The sequence below is a fragment of the Moschus berezovskii genome, chromosome 20 (genome assembly GCF_049115385.1).
Source record: "Moschus berezovskii isolate FMDL1 chromosome 20, NW_MosBer_1.0, whole genome shotgun sequence".
In the NCBI taxonomy this organism is placed as follows: Eukaryota; Metazoa; Chordata; class Mammalia; order Artiodactyla; family Moschidae; genus Moschus; species Moschus berezovskii.
The window spans coordinates 26,375,630-26,387,908 of NC_142479.1; positions in this window are offsets into that span (position 1 = coordinate 26,375,630).

Sequence of the window (12,279 nt, forward strand, 5' to 3'; positions counted from 1 at the left end):
GTAAGCAAATGGAGTAACTTTTTTTATGCTCAAATTGTTTCCTAATGTGTCAATCATATTAGAATAAATTCACATTTTCTAAAGAAGTATTATAGCAGAACTGACTATCCATTCACACAGTGGTATATTACTCAGCAACAAAAAGGAGTCAACAACTGATTCATGCAAAAATGTGGATTCATGTCACCAGCATAACATTAAGAATGCAGACGGAAAAGGCTGCAGATTGAATTATTCCACTAGGATGAAACTATAAGGACAGAAATCTGATCAGTGAGCAGGATGAGTCAAGAGATGGGAATTTCATCAGAGACACTGAAAACCTTTAAAAAGTATCAAAGAGGAATGTTAAAAATGAAAAATAAGACCTTATAAGTGAAGGGTACGTTAGCTAGGCTGACACCAGACTAGACAGAGCAAAGAACCAGTAGAATTGAAGATAGAGCAATAGAAAATATCTAATTAAGATACCAAAAGTGAAAAAAATGTTGAAAATAAGAAGAGTGCATTCAAGATATGTAGAAAAATATCAAATAAAGAAATAAATATGTATGTTTGTTGGAGTATCAGAAAGGGTGAGAGAGTTAGGAAGCAAAGAGGTCGAAGACATTAAACTACAGATCCACAAAGCTCAGGAGTCCCGAGCAAGATAAATACAAAAAAGACAACAGCTAAGCACAATAGAATCAACTCCAGAAAATGCAAATACCGTATACGTATTCATGTGTACATGGGACATTAACCAAAACACACTATATCTGGGCCAAGAAACAAGTCTCAATAAATATCCAAGAATTAAAAAAACACAGAGTATATTCTCTGACCATAGTAGAATCAATTTGATCTAATTGATCTAATTAGAAATCAATAATAATAAAACATATAGAAAACACTCAAATATTTGGAAATAATGCAATTTTAAATTACTCATGGGGCAAAGATAAAAATCACAAGAGAAACAAGAAAATATTTTGAACTGAATGATGATAAAAACACATGATATAAAAACCTGTCATTTTGAAGCTAAAGCAGACCTACAAAAGAATTTAGAGCTTTTAATAGTCCTAGTCAAAAACCAGAAAGATATGGAAAAATTGAAATAAATCTTTCACCTTAAGAAGCTAGGAAGAACTCAGCAAGTTAAGCCCAAAGTAAGTTCATGGAAGAAAAGAATAAGATTGACAAGCAATGAAACAGAAATCAGAAAAGAGAAAAATCAGCGAAGTTAAAAATTGGTCATTTGGAAAGATTAATGAAATTGATAAATCTTGTTGTTTCTCATACTTTTCTCATTGGGTCCCTCATAAATTTCCCATTAGAGACCAGCAGCTTATCCTTCTATCCTGATGCTATGTCCGAGCCAGTCCTCCTGACTGTCCATGGGAGGGAGATCCTGAAGGACATGGAGTGGGCACAGTCCACAAAGCACAGACAGGTGGGCAAGGAAACATCCTGGAAAGGACCAGCCCCCTGGGGCCCTGCTAGGTGTGTAGGACACAGGAGAAGAAGCAGCTCGGAAGCTTCTTCACACTCCCTGGGGAGGTTCCGCTTAGGCCCAGGGCCTACAAGGGGTCAAGGAAGAGCTACCTTTGTGCAGAAGACAGGAAGTCAGTCCCCATGAGCAATGAAACAAATGTCTAGGGGATCTTGGGGATTGAGGAAATATTTCTCACTCTGAAATTAGACTGAATCTGAGCTCCCCAGCACAGAGAGAAACAGGGGGTTGAAAGGGAAAGAATCCCACAGATATTCTGCTCCTGAACTGTTTCTCTTTTATGCATTTTTTTTCCTTTTACCGCTGTTTCCTCCCTATAAGAGACAGTAAAGTCTGTGCCAACCCCAGCAAGGTATGAATCCAGGAATACATCAGCAATTGGAATTAGACCCCAGAGGGGTCTACAATCAGCAGGGAAAGAGCTAGAGACGTGAACAGATTGGCTACAGGGACCTGAGCCAGGTGAGGTCCCTGCAATCTCACGCTCCACTTCCCGACAAACTCTAGGGCTCAGTTTCCCTTTGTGTTAAATGTATGTATGCTATGTTCTGGTTGTAATTCCTTTCCAACTTCAAATTGCATTATTTACAAAATGTACTGAGAGATCATGGCCTGCTCTCACATCCCCTCATCTTGTCCCGTTCGGTCACACAGGGATTTCAGCGCCTGCGATCAGCTGGGTCCGGGGCAGACACTTAAGACATTTATCAAACCAGCAATATTTATTGACTATGTATACCCAGCTGTGGATTCTGGATTTGGAAAGAATAAAGTTGCCCTTCCTTCCATCCTCCTGTGTGTCTCCCTCTGAATTTAATTAAATATTAAATTTGAGAGTATTAGTATTAGAGAGGATGTAGAACGACTGATGATACCCACATGCTGCTGCCGTCACTGTGACTAGGTCCTGTGGCTTTGGAAAATGCTGCTGTCATCCTGTATAGTAAAAGTGTTACCAAAAGAGTGTGTGGGGTCCAGCTGCTCACTGCTCAAAAGCCAGTAAACAGGCCAGGTGGGTGGAAAGGAAAGCTTACTTTATTTCAGATCCTGGCAACTGCATGGAGGGAGGTGGGGCTAGGCAGACATCTGTCCAAAGGCTGACTCCCCATCACCAGGAACCAGTGGAGCAAGAGCTCTTATTCAGAAGGAGGGGACTCTTTGTAGAAACAGCACAGTCAGCTCTGACAGTCGTCTTCAAATTGGTCATCGGTGGTGTGACCAATGTCATCTTGGTTGTTTTAGGTACAGTTAATCTTCAGTTCCAGGGTTGGTTTGTTTCCACTTCTTTGAGGTCGGTTCTCAGAATTGTGGCAGCTTACGTGGTGGGTACAGTCTGGGTCATCATGTAATTGAAGTTTTCCACGTGGGGTTTCAGTATCCATAAGGTAGCTCACAAGATATGGTTCAAAATATTAGCTGCAGTCCTTGGGGAGGAACTGCTGCTGCTGCTAAGTCACTTCAGTCGTGTTCGACTCTGTGCGACCCCACAGAGGGCAGCCCACCAGGCTCTCCCATCCCTGGGATTCTCCAGGCAAGAACACTGGAGGGAGTTGCCGTTTCCTTCTCCAATGCATGAAAGTGAAAAGTGAAAGTGAAGTCACTCAGTCATGTCTGACTCTTAGTGACCCTGTGGACTGCGGCCTACCAGGCTCCTCTGTCCATGGGATTTTCCAGGCAAGAGTACTAGAGTGGGTTGCCACTGCCTTCTCCGAGTAGGAACTAAAGGTCCTTAACTATGCTTAATTACTACATTATTATTATTTGGTCTCCTTTGACAGTTTTCCTCTGTTTTTGTGTTTCTCATTTCTTGGATTAAACTCATTCTTTGACTAAAGTTTTCCACAAACAAAAGGCAGGCAAAGAACATGGGTGGGGGGCAATGACCATAGGGTCCTGCTCCATTTCAAAAGTGTATTTAGCCAAGGACCTAGCATATCTGCTCCTAAATACATCCCCCAAATACCCTTGCACATGTACACTGGGGAATACGCACAAGAATACTCACAGCAGCCCTGCTGGCATTAGCAGAAATAAATTAATAAAATCAATTATTAGCAAAAATTTAAATGGGAAAATGAAAAATACATCATGATATAGTCACATACTGAAATACTGCCAAGAGTGAAAGAAAATGTACTACAGCTAGTCACAGTAATATAGGTGAATTTTCAGAAGCATAATGTTGAGAAAAAATGCTATGAGAGAATACATATAATGATTCTACTCATATAAAGTTCAAAAATACACAAAACTACAAATAGATTGATTAAGATTCAAGTATACTTGGTGAAACTGCAATAGGGAAGAAAGTTTGTATTCTCACACAAGTTAACCACTAAAGGGATATTGCTTGTAAGCTTAAATTATTCACAATGACCCATCTTTGGGATCCTTGGCTCCCATGTCATGATCATCAAGCTAAAATACCTTTGTTTAGCTCATAGGAGACTTCCAGACCATGCCCCACCTGTGGACGGCTGCCAGACAGGAGAAATTAACACATCTCCTTCGGAATCTGACCAAAACCAGTACCTTATTCCCTCCTCTTTTAGTGTAAAAGAAGGCTGAATTCTAACTCAGGAAAGATGGTTCTTTGGGACGCTAGTCCACAATCTTCTCCTTCTGTGGGTTTTCTGCACAGAGTCACTATTCCTTGCCCCAGCAACTTATCTCTTGATTAATTGGCCCATTTTGGGGTGAGCAATACAAGCTTGGACTCGGTAACAAAATCACAGGAAAAGCAAGAGTATAGCATAGACTATGTTTGGGAGAGAGATTGGTTGGAGGAAAAGGGAAAAGGGACAGAATTGCAGAGGGGCACATAGGGTAGTGGGTGCAGGGATATTTGTTATGCTGTTTTTCTTCATTCTCAATCTTTGTTTTGTGCCTGTGTGTGTGTGTGTGTGACTCAGTTGTGTCTTACTATTTGAGACCCCATGGACTATAGCCTGCCAGACTCCTCTGAACATGGAATTTTCCAGGCAAGAATATATACTGGAGTGGGTAACCATTCCCTTCTCCAGGGGATCTTCCCAACCCAGGGATCAAACCCACATCTCCTGCATTGCGGGCAGATATCTGGAGCCACCAGGGAAGCCCTATTTAATGCCTACTCAATACTAAATAAAAGCAATCACAAAGCCATAACAATCAGGTTATAGAAAAGAACATTTAGTATGACCCCATTTTTCGTTTAAACGTATATGTGTTTAATATGTATAATGATTATATATAGAAAAATGACTAGAAAATTGCACATCAAAATATGAATAGTACTAAACAATTAGTTTTTTCTTATAGTTTGATTTTCTTAAAAAGTCTGTAAGAATTATACACCATTTTTGTTAAAAAGTTACTTTCAGTCACATATAGAATTTGATAATGAAGTGATATTGCTCATAATATGTCAAAGCATGGGATATGAAATTGATATTTTTGTGTATGATCCCAGCTCAGAGAAAGCATGCAGAGGCAAAAGAAAAAGATAACATCTAAAAGTGATACTGTGTGAACACATAGAATTTCTGTTTAATTCATTTTGATTAAGTATTTTCTATTGCTAAAGCTGAAACTGCAATACTTTGGCCACCTCATGCGACAAGTTGACTCACTGGAAAAGACTCTGATGCTGGGAAAGGTTGGGGGCGGGAGGAGAAGGGGACGACAGAGAATGAGATGGCTGGATGGCATCACTGACTCTGTGGACATGAGTTTGAGTGAACTCTGGGAGTTGGTGATGGACAGGGAGACCTGACGTGCTGTGATTCATTGGGTCGTGGAGAGTCGAACATGACTGAGCGACTGAACTGAACTGAACTGAACTGAATCTCCTTCATAGCACTACTTTTTCAATAATAAATCATGATGAAAGCTTTTTGTTTGTCTCGTTTTAAGAAGGATGAGCCAGGGAATTCCCTGGTGGTCCAGTGGTTAGGATTCTGCTCTCTCACTGTGGAGGCCCCGGGTTCAATAGTTGGTTGGGGAACTAAGATCCCACAAGCTGTGCAGTATGGCCCCAAAAAAGAAGAAGAATGTGCCAAAAGCCTACTGCTTACTTAAACTTTCAGAGGACTCTATGCATCTTGCTCATGGCTTAATCTCTGGCGCCTAGAAGTGCTCTACTCACAGGATGCATTCAATAATTATTTATAGAAAAAATGAAAGAGTAAATGAGAGAATTGATGAATAAACAAGTGGAAGGGATAAAGCACAACACTTGGTCTCCAATATTTATTTGTCCCTTCTCTGTCCATGACAGTCGAAAAGGGCATAATTTCCATGGATGAGAAGAAATTGAAGCCCAAGATGGGTAGGAGATTGTATGGTGTTTCATTCCTTGGCTTGGATGAAGTCCTTTCTAGCAGCCCAGACACCTTAGAGACTGATTATCTTGTGGATTCTTAGGAGGCAGGGAGGTTGTAAAATATAAGAGGAACAAACAGCAACTCAGTTTCCAAAAAAAAGGAAGTGGAAAGAAGAAGGATTCCATGAACTTGAGAGGGGTCATCCACCTCTGTCATGGGCAAGATTCTATGCCTTTGCAGTTCTTGGTAAGAAATCCTTTGTTGGCACTTTGAAAAGGAAGTGTACTCTGCAAGTCAGCATGAGTGCAGCTAGGGCAAGCGAGGCTGGACCAACTTCAATTCCTTCTCTGGCAGCAATGAACTGCTGAGGAACTGTGGGCTGGAAGAAGCTGTGAGCAAAGGCTCTGATCTCTAGGATTTAATAAACTTTCTCCAGCTGGGAAAACAATAAAACTCAGGAAACTAATGTACTGTCTACTGTGGGCTGGCACATTATCCCATGTGCCAGTGCAAAAAACAAAAACTTTACACCCCCAAATGTTACCCAGCCTTAATCCTCCCCAGACCTCCTGCCTCACTCCAGCCCTTCTTTTCTGAGGAGAGAAGTAGGGTCAGTTATGCAAGAATAAAGCTTCAGGAGGAGGGTGTATGCTGTTTACAAAAGCATGGAAGGTAGATAACTGAGCGTTACCAGGAACTTAGATTCAAGAGCTGAGGACTTGGCACAGAGACACAAGCGATGATATGAATGAATCAGCTTCTCCCTCCTCCTGCCCATGTGTGTCCCCCACCTCCCCCACATCTGATGCTCTGCTCACCAAGGGACAAAGGCCAGTGTCGGCCACCTGCCCCGTCCTGGTGCACACCCAGGAGCCCACAATCAGGAGGGAGGACAAAGGCAGCCATCAGAGGCATCCACTACATGCATCTCCATCTCTCTGAGCTTAAAAAGAACGGGGAGAGGCCCTGCTCCCCACTGGGCTCTGGTTTGCTGGGAGAAATCAGGCAGCTCAGATCCTCTCCATCCACCTACAGGGGGGAGACTGAAGTCTCAGGGGAAGGAATCCACAGTCTTCTCTTCCTATCTTCCCTTAAAGCAACTGACAAGAGCTCTTGTTACATCCACCCACCTATTCTCCAGGATACAGCTTCCTTCAGGGCCCACATGGATGAAATGGAAAGTAAGCTGTTGAGTGACCAGACAGAAAGGACCTGGACAATGGCCCTCACCTCCCTTCTCTTCAGTCACCTACTCATCTCTCTATTCCTCAAATGCCCCAAACCCATTCCTCCTCTAGGTCTTGGCCTTGCTGTTCCCACTCCTAGGACACATCTCCCCCAATCTCCCCCGAGCAAGTCTGGCTCATCCTCAACAAGCCAGCCCCAGTGGAAGAGACACTCCCTCTGAAGAGGCTCCCCTGACTGGCTTGTTAAGCAACCTCCACTCAACCCTCGGGTCTATCAGAACACCTTAGTTTATCCTCTTCCTAACTTTTAATGCCATCTCCTACCCCCTGTTTGTCTGATTCTCCACTATAATTTGAGCATCTAAAAAGCAGAAGCCTTCTTTTCTTTTCTGCCTTAGTATCCCCAGGTTGTAGAAAGTATCTGGCATGCAGAAGTTCAATAAAGATCAGTTCAGTTCAGTCACTCAGTCATGCCCAACTCTGCGAGCCCATGAACTGCAGCACACTAGTCTTCCCTATCCATCACCAATTCCCAGAGCTTGCTCAGACTCAAGTCCATCAATCGGTGATACCATCCAACTGTCTCATCCTCTGTCGTCCCCTTCTCCTCCTGCCTTCAATTTTTCCCAGCATCAGGGTCTTTTCCAATGAGTCAGCTCTTTCCATCAGGTGGCCAAAAGATTCCAGTTTCAGCTTCAGCATCAGTCCTTCCAATGAATATTCAGGACTGATTTCATTTAGGATGGACTGGTTGGATCTCCTTGCAGTCCAAGGGACTCTCAAGAGTCCTCCAACACCACAGTTCAAAAGCATCAACTTTTTGGCACTCAGCTTTCTTTACAGTCCAACTCTCACAACCATACATAACTAGTGGAAAAATATTAGCTTTGACTAGATGGACCTTTGTTGACAAAGTAATGTCTCTGCTTTTTAATATGATGTCTAAGTTGGTCATAACTTTCCTTCCAAGGAGTATCTTTTTATTTCATGGCTGCAGTCACCATCTGCACTGATTTTGGAGCCCCAAAAATAAAGCCTGCCACTGTTTCCACTGTTTCTCCATCTATTTGCCATGAAGAAATGGGACCAGATGCCATGATCTCAGTTTTCTGAATGTTGAGCTTTAAGCCAACTTTTTCACTCTCCTCTTTCACTTTCATCAAGAGGCTCTTTAGTTCTTCTTCTCTTTCTGCCATAAGGGTGGTGTCATCTGCATATCTGAGGTTATTGATATTTCTCCCAGAAATCTTGATTCCAGCTTGTGCTTCATCCAGTCCAGCATTTCTCATGATGTACTCTGTATATAAGTTAAATAAGCAGGGAGACAATATACAGCCTTGACATACTCCTTTCCCGATTTGGAACCAGTCTGTTGTTCCATGTCCAGTTCTACCTGTTGCTTCCTGACCTGCATACAGATTTCTCAATAGGCAGGTCAGGTGGTCTGGTATTCACATCTCTTTCAGAATTTTCCAGTTTGTTGTAATCCACACAGTCAAAGACTTTGGCATAGTCAATAAAGCAGAAGTAGATGTTTATCTGGAACTCTCTTGCTTTTTCGATGATCCAGCAGATACTGCCAATTTGACCTCTGGTTCCTCTGCTTTTTCTAGATCCAGCTTGAACATCTGAAAGTTCACAGTTCACATACTGTTGAAGCCTGGCTTGGAGAACTTTAAGCATCACTTTGCTAGTGTGTGAGATGAGTGCATTTGTGTGGTAGTTTGAACATTCTTTGGCATTGCCTTTCTTTGGGATTGCAATGAAAACTGACCTTTTCCAGTCCTGTGGCCACTGCTGAGTTTTCCAAATTTGCTGGCATATTTGGAAAATATTTGAGTGCATCACTTTCACAGCATCATCTTTTAGGATTTGAAATAGCTCAACTTGAATTCCATCCCCTACGCTTGCTTTGTTCTTAGTGATTCTTCCTAAGGCCCACTTGACTTCACATTCCAGGACAGCTGTCTCTAGATGAGTGATCACACCATCGTGGTTATCTGGGTCATGAAGATCTTCTTTGTACAGTTCTTCTGTGTATTCTTGCCACCTCTTCTTAATATCTTCTGCTTCTGTTAGGTCCATGCCATTTCTGTCCTTTATTGTGCCCATCTCTGCATGTAGTGTTCCCTTGGTATATCTAACTTTCTTGAAGAGATATCTAGTCTTTCCCATTCTATTGTTTTCCTCTGTTTCTTTGCACTGATCACTGAGGAAGGCTTTCCTATCTCTCCTTGTTATTCTTTGGAACTCTGCATTCAGATGGGTGTATCTTTCCTTTTCTCCTTTGCTTTTCACATGTTTTCTTCTCTCAGCTATTTGTAAGGCCCTCTCGGACAAACATTTTGCCTTTTTGCATTTCTTTTTCTTGGGGATGGTCTTGATCACTGCCTTCTGTACAGTGTCACGAACCTCCATCCATAGTTCTTCAGGCACTCTATCAAATCTAATCCCTTGAATCCATTTGTCACTTCCACTATATAATCATAATAAGAGACATGATTTAGGTCATACCTGAATGGTCTAGTGGTTTTCCCTACTTTCTTCAATTTCAGTCTGAATTTGGCAATGAGTTCATGATCTGAGCCACAGTCAACTCCTAGTCTTATTTTTGCTGACTGTATAGAGCTTCTCCATCTTTGGCTGCAAAGAATATAATCAATCTGATTTGGGTATTAACTATCTGGTGAATGGTCAATCAATGTTAACCATTTATCTATTTATATTTAATCAGTAAACATAGATTAAAAATTAAATTTAAAACAATTTTAAAAATTAAAAAATAAGGTTAAATTTTTAAAATCTACTGAATGAATTAACCTCAGCGCTCAGGAAGGTCTCAGTGCAGACACCTAAGGGAGATTTCACTCACTTACATTGTTAGATTACACACACCTTTCAGAAATCATGCTGCTGCTGCTGCTGCTAAGTCACTTCAGTTGTATCTGTCTCTGTGCGACCCCATAGATGGCAGCCCACCAGGCTCCACCATCCCTGGGATCCTCCAGGCAAGAACACTGGAGTGGGTTGCAATTTCCTTCTCCAATGCATGACAGTGAAAAGTAAAAGTGAAGAAAGCATGCAAAGCTTTAAAAGCTACATGAAATTACTCAAAAGTTCCCATAGCTTGTAAGTGGTGGACTCTGCTACCTAAAACAATGCCTCAGACTAGATCCAAAGTTTCTGCTCTTTCCATTAGAACAGGGGGTTAACGTTTTTGCCTTTTAGTGGGAAACTTTTTTTTTTTTTTTTTGGACAACAAACTGGAACACTACTATGTAAAACTGACAAAAACACAGGTACTTAACACCTCGAACCAACACACCACATCATTAGTATGGCTACTCTCAGAGATACAGGAAATAACAGTCCCATATCCCAGGAACCCTCTTCAGTTCTGTTCAGTTCAGTCGTGTCTGACTCTGCGACCCCATGGACTGCAGCACATCAGGTCTCCCTGACCATCAGCAACTCTTGGAGTTTACTCAAACTCTTGTCCATTGAGTCAGTGATGCCATCCAACCATCTCATCCTCTGTTGTCCCCTTCTCCTCCTGCCTTCAAACTTTCCCAGCATCAGGGCCTTTTCAAATGAGTCAGCTCTTCACATCAGGTGGCCAAAGGATTGGAGCTTCACCTTCAACATCAGTCCTTCCAATGAACATTCAGGACTGATTTCCTTTAGGATGGACTGGTTGGATCTCCTTGCAGTCCAAGGGACTCTCAAGAGTCTTCTCCAACACCACAGTTCAAAAGCATCAATTCTTTGACGCTCAGCTTTCTTTATAGTCCAACTCTCACATCTGTGCATGACTACTGGAAAAGCTATAACCTTGACTAGACAGACCTTTGTTTGCAAAGTAATGTCTCTGCTTTTTAATATGCTGTCTAGGTTGGTCATAACTTTCCTTTCAAGGAGTAAGCGTCTTTTAATTTCATGGCTGCAGTCACCATCTGCACTGATTTTGGAGCCCCAAAAATAGAGTCAGCTCCTGTTTCCACTGTTTCCCCATCTATTTGCCATGAAGTGATGGAACCGGATGCCATAATGTTAGTTTTCTGAATGTTGAGCTTTAAGCCAACTTTTTCACTCTCCTCTTTCACTTTCATCAAGAGGCTCTTTAGTTCTTCTTCTCTTTCTGCCATAAGGGTGGTGTCATCTGCATATCTGAGGTTATTGATATTTCTCCCAGCTATCTTGATTCCAGCTTGTGCTTCATGCAGCCTAGCTTTTCACATGATGTACTCTGCATATAAGTTAAATAAGCAGGGAGACAATATATAGCCTTGACATACTCCTTTCCTGATTTGGAACCAGTCTGTTGTTCCATGTCCAGTTCTAACTGTAGCTTCCTGACCTGCGTACAGATTTTGCAAGAGGCAGGTCAGGAGGTCTGGTATTCCCATCTCTTTCAGAATTTTCCACAGTTTATTGTGATCCACACAGTCAAAGTGTTGACTATTGGCGTGGTCAATAAAGCAGAAATAGATGTTTTTCTGGAACTCTCTTGCTTTTTCGATGATCCAGAGGATGTTGGCAATTTGATCTCTGGTTCCTCTGCCTTTTCTAAAACCAGCTTGAACATCTGTAATTTCACAGTTCACATATTGTTGAAACCTGGCTTGGAGAATTTTGAGCGTTACTTTGCTAGCATGTGAGATGAGTGCAATTGTGTGGTAGTTTCAGCATTCTTTGGCATTGCCTTTCTTTGGGATTGGAATGAAAACAGACCTTTTCCAGTCCTGTGGCCACTGTGGAGCTTTCCAAATTTGCTGGAACCCTCTTACCCAGGCAAACCAGGGTGGTTGGCACCTTCCATCTCAGTCACTAAACCATCCTGGCATCCTGAGCACGGCCCCTGCAACACACATTAGGGTGATAAGACACAACTGTATTCTGTGGACAACACTGCCCTGCCTCTGGCTCCCTCAGCTCAGTCCAGAAGAAACTGTCTCTCAGTCTTGTCCTGGAGGCCGGCCTGGCTGAGCAGAGAGCCCAGGCCCCTGCCTGGTTAGCTAAGGGTCTGATGAAGCTCCCTGGGCTGGGCAGGGGGCAGGGCCCTTCAGTTCCACATAGGTGAAGGTTTCCAGTCCACCCTGGCTGGTGAGGCCCAGCTGTCCCAGGACACCCCTGGACCCTGCTCCCCACCCCAGCCCCCATCAGGCCTGGACCTTGTGCTCGGGGTGAATCTTGCACTCACCCCCACATCTGTCTCTGGCGTTGGGCCAGAGCTGCTGATCCTGAGACAGTCACCCGGCCTCTGAGCTCATGGTCCACACCTGAGTTCGGGCTC